This window comes from Chamaea fasciata, unplaced genomic scaffold (assembly GCF_029207755.1).
Source record: "Chamaea fasciata isolate MVZ Bird 193981 ecotype frontalis unplaced genomic scaffold, bChaFas1.0.hap1 SCAF_1, whole genome shotgun sequence".
Taxonomy (NCBI): Eukaryota; Metazoa; Chordata; class Aves; order Passeriformes; family Sylviidae; genus Chamaea; species Chamaea fasciata.
Window position 1 is genome coordinate 93,725,219 of NW_027094086.1, and position 5,105 is coordinate 93,730,323.

The following is a 5,105-nucleotide window of genomic DNA, read 5'->3' on the forward strand; positions in this document are numbered from 1 at the left end:
GGGAGCATGCTGTCAAGAAATTGTTTCCTTTCGATCCCCATCTTGAAAGGAAACCTTCAGTCACCCAATGGGAACATGAAAAACTAATAAAGATCAGCCCTATAAATATTTTATATACATATATATATATATATATATGTGCATTTAATTAAGGATGGATTATGGTTAGCCCATTGCAAAAACATATTTTAAATGATTTCTGTATGCATAAAAGTGCATTTACCATAGCAAAACTACTTCTCAGTTTGAGTCAAATTCCCCAAACAACTACTGCCGGAAATGACTTTTCAAAGATGGTGGAGCATTTCTGGCTTCACTACACTGGCACAAGACTTGTGCATGTTTCCCTGTTTGGTTCATTTGCCCACTGATTATGGTAACTGCCCATATTGTAGGACTTCTCCCTCTTCTTAAACTCTTCCCTTAGAGAGGGGAAGCATTATAGCCCATACTTAAAAAGTTATTTTTCCTTTGAGTTTTTCACACAGGTTGGAATGTTTCAGCTAGAAAAGACCAACACAACCTTTCCTGAGAAAATCAGTCACTTGGTCTGATGCAGTCACACTCAGCCAGGGACATCACACACACATTGGTGGTGGAGCACAGAAAGATGTTGTTTATGGTTTATGAAGAGGAGAAATATGGCAGCTTTCTCAAAGACACCCATCTGCAAATGACCATTGGCTTAGAGGTTAGGACACTCTTTTGAAGAATGGAAAAAATAAACTCTTGCCTACTATTTGATTCACAGTAGATTTCTCAAAAATTAATGGGGCAACAGAATGAGGACATCCTTCTGAAAAACAATGGAAAGATTTGTTCCAGACCCTACTTAAATATATGCAACACAGAGTAGCTCCCACAGGGAGAATGATAGTGCCTTTTCTCACGTTATTCATCATAACTCCATCACGTTACTGTCCTGGGAGGAAGTCCCCATAACAGGAAATAATTGAACATGACTTTCCACATCCTGGGTTAAAGTTCCCACTAAGCATCCAATGAAAGGAAAGGAGAAAGATGTCCTGTTTACCATGTCCCACAAGACATACTTTATCTCATCCTCTTAGGATCTAGCCCTCCAATTTTTGAGAGGAGAGAGGGAGAAGTAGCTGAATTCTGCTACAAGCATGTATTAGTTAATTTCAAAATAAATACACTTTTATTCAGGAACAAGTTGTTGATCAGGCCCATCAAAAACAAAAAGATAAAAACCAAAACCCCACCACTGTGGTCTTCAATTCCTGGTGTTGCATGTACTGAGGTGGACAGTTCACACTCTCAGTCATTAGGGAAAGAGGACATTCCCTGTTTTCTTCCTTTCTTCCAGTCCATGCTGGTTGCAACTTCGGAAACATGGAAAAAGAAGGTGCCGCCACTAAGTGTACGTGGCTCAACCTGCAAAATGAAATGAATAATCCTGCTGCACCTATTTACATAAGGTGTCTTGGACTGACAGAGCATTAATGTCTAAATGCAGCATTTGCAGGAGGAGCAATGGAGGAGTCATTCATGCAGAGGGGAAGCAGATCCTCTCAGACAATACTGTACTAACTTAAAGGAAAACCTGCAAGTTCACTCTCTATAGCAGTATGATGGGACCAAATTTCCAATTTCCAAGGCAGCCCAAGGAACCGTTGTGTTGGTTTTGTTTCATATCCTGAACAGGGAGCAGCTGAGAAGAAAGTTTTACCTTCTTTTAATCTTACTGTCACATAATTGGTGTGTTTGGTAGGAGCAAAGAAAGTCTTGTAAAATGCATCATATGCTCATTTTCTTAACATCCCACCTCAGGAATAAGCATCAGAGTTGTGTATAACTGCTCCTCATTCTCCCATTTCTTTTTCACACTTCACTAGTGACTAAAGTGTTTTAAACTCTTCTTATATAAAATTGCCAGCCATTTCATAGGTGCACAGGGATTTCTCATTAAACAGTCAGTATTTTCATCAAGTTGTAGTTTCTTCATGATTTTTCTTTTCTTTCTCTATTTTCAATTTTTTGTTTGGTTTGATTTGGTTTGTAATTTGTCTCAGAAATATGATTCACCTCTGTCAGTCTCAAAGAAACTGGTGGTTGCACTGTTCAATGATGCAAAGAGAAAGGATTTCCACATCAAGGGAAATATAATTTCCATTGTAGTGAAACTGCACATCTAATCCACTGTTGATTGACAATTATGCCCTAAGCTCTGACCAGCCTGTGAGTGGGCATTGTGCCATTCAAAGAGTAGGGTAAAATTGCAGGCAGCCAAAAATCTGGCTTAAACATATTTCTTGAGAGAACAATCCCAGCTGAGAATATTCCTATTTGTCTGAACTCAATTTATTCTTGCACAAGCTGATGTACCATTAAAGACAACATGGGAAGTGACTCTTAAACCAAAAGATCGTAGGAGCCAGAGAGTGAGGAGAGAAGAAGCAATGTTTTCTTGAGGACGCGTAGAAAAAACCTGAGGTACAATTTTAAAGAAAAATTCTCTGAAGACATTTTCTACCTTGATTCCCATGGAAGGCAAGATGGAGATTGTCTTTAGCTCCTAAAGAGATGCACCCCTTGATGCTGCCTGGAGGCTTACCCATTCTGTTTGGATGAGCAGCAGACAAGAACAGCTGGTGCATACCAGCTGACCTGCAGCTTCCAAACACCTTGGAGTTCTGCCCTTACCTGCCCACCTCTCCATGCCAGTTTTCTGGATGGAAAAAGTAGCTAAAAGTTCTCTTTTGAAACATCTGATGTAGGTCAGCACTTGTCGCCTCTCACAGGGTAGAAGGAGGATGAAAGTGATTTTGAGTCAATCCTTACAATCCAAAATATTCAATGTAACTGGCACCTGAAAATGAAGTATATTACTTTTAATTCTTTGCAGCATTACAATGTAAGTTTTCATTCACTATAACTGAACTTACTGAACTTTCATTCCCCTTCCATTAGGTTCTTCCAATTTGCAGCTGACACAGAACTTTTCAGTGATGTGTATTCATGATGTTTTCTTAAGTAAATCCATACTTTTACCCAAGACAGCCAGTCATGCCTAGAATGAGGGGAAGAAAAAGACATGAAATTTCAGAGTCAGTTGAGAATGCTGTGCTTACACATATGGTGCTTTTATTGCCTCAGTCCAAAGAAAAGCATGGGGAAATTGTGGTGAAAAGTCATGAAACATTACTGTCTATTTAAAGCTCCAATTCTGTGCTAGCCAAAAAAAGGACATACAATCTGCTGCTGCAGCTTCTATTACTTAGAACAGTAAAAAATGCAGCTCTTGAATGGACTGGTAGATGTAGTAATAAGAGAAAAAGTCAAAACAAAATTGGAATTTGAACCAGAGATAAAATTGCCTGAGCATTTAATTTTGCTTGGCCCTTTAGCTTTTGAGGGTCCAAACTCCTGTCTTAAAATCAGTAATTCCACCCAGGAATGAAAAATTCTAAGAAAGTATGCCAGGATTTTTACTAGGTAGAGACCCCTTGCTACCTCAAAGCAAGAACTTTCCTTCCTTTCATTTCATATTGCAATTGAGAAATTTTGCTGCTGTACAGACAGTAATACAAAATTCCATATTTCCTCTCCTAACATGCCACAGCTCTGTCAGGTAATACCTCTGCTGCCCTACTTCTCAAGTAGAAGATACTCTGCTGCCCTAGACCTTGTGATATTGAGTCAAAGGCTGAGAGTGATGCTGGACTGTGCTGTCTCGTAGTGACATATTGTAGTCCAGACTACAAAACTGATGTTGTCAAACTGAAAGTACCTAACTGTGAAATGGCATTTACAACTCAAAAGTGTAAAACTACTATCTTAACTTTATGTTTTTCTAAATAAACTTGATTTACTCGGCATCTCATTCCTTTTACCCTCCTCTTCTTCACTCCGCTTTTCATACCAGTAAATTATTTGCTAGGCTGGTTGTTCCAAACTCTCTTGATGTTAGATTTTTTTTATTTTCTGAGTAATTAAATGTACTTACTCTGTGACCAAAGCCAAATATTTTTCTTATCCAGAGAAGTATTCTGATGCAAGGGAAGTGACTTCATATATCAGCATTTCCTTTGGGAGACATGCTTGAGTCCTTCACCAAAGAGGGCAACCTGTTTCACACACTCAGAGAAAGATCTAGTGTAGATTGACTAGGCAAATTTCCATTTATCACCATTTAGCTGGTTCATACCAGAAGCGTCTTCAGCTGTTGTGGATTACGTAGGCTCCTTTACCAAAAAGATGTGTGTGGCTGGCCAAATGATTCTGGTCACCTGATGATTTTCATCAGTATTATGAGAGAAAATATTGCATAGTGGCTGCCTGTAATTGTTTATGTGTTTCTCTGATATACTTTCAGAGCAGTAACTGTATATGGTTGCTCTATTAATCTTTCCATATGAACAGTTCGTTTGTTTAATTAAATTGGACCCAATGAGGCAGTGCATGGTCCTCTGATAAGCTCATTCATCTTTATTTGATTCTTTGCTGACACATTAGTTGCCCTGTGACACAGGTTAAGTCATTGAGTGGCCATTACCTTCTCGTTTACTCTCTCATGTTACTCCTAACCACCTTCCTGAAGTCAAATCCAGATGATTTGTGCCAATTTCATGGGGGCACAAACTGGAACATCCGATAACTTTCTACATGGCTGACTTTATACAATCTTGCTTGCACATCTCAAGCTGCAATGTCTGTCAAAACACAATTTTTTTCCCCTCCTCCTTATGGGCTTTGATAGAGCTATGAGTACTAGAGGTCTCAATTATAAAATGTCATGACACTGCCGCACAATTTTTTACAGTAATTTCACAGTGTCACTTTGTGATTATTTCAGGATAGCTTTGAACCATGACTGAAATGAATTGTGGCCCTTAGTGTATTGGGTGATACAAATTGTGAGCTGGTGTGACAGAGAGGCAGGCATTGTTAGGAATAAACTCCATATGAAGAAAGAGAAGCATGTATTTTTTTTCAGAAATTATACAAAAAAATCAAGTAACAAAAGGGAGGCAGGGAAAGGAAGTGGAAGAAGAAAGAATTAAACATTTGCAATGAAGAAAGCATCAGCTGCACACCCTTAATTCAAACAATCTTTTAGCTCAAATCGGGGCTTTTCCAGG

General features: G+C 38.8%; 1 long non-coding RNA gene across 1 annotated transcript; it reads right to left on the reverse strand.

Annotated features, from left to right (window-relative positions):
• Positions 1–325: 325 nt before the first annotated feature.
• LOC136298920 (uncharacterized) lies at positions 326–4,114 on the reverse strand. Its single transcript, XR_010723442.1, has 4 exons — positions 3,971–4,114; positions 2,910–3,034; positions 2,668–2,833; positions 326–1,398 (listed from the first exon to the last, which is right to left on the reverse strand). It is a non-coding gene; the product is annotated as an uncharacterized lncRNA (long non-coding RNA).
• Positions 4,115–5,105: the final 991 nt, after the last annotated feature.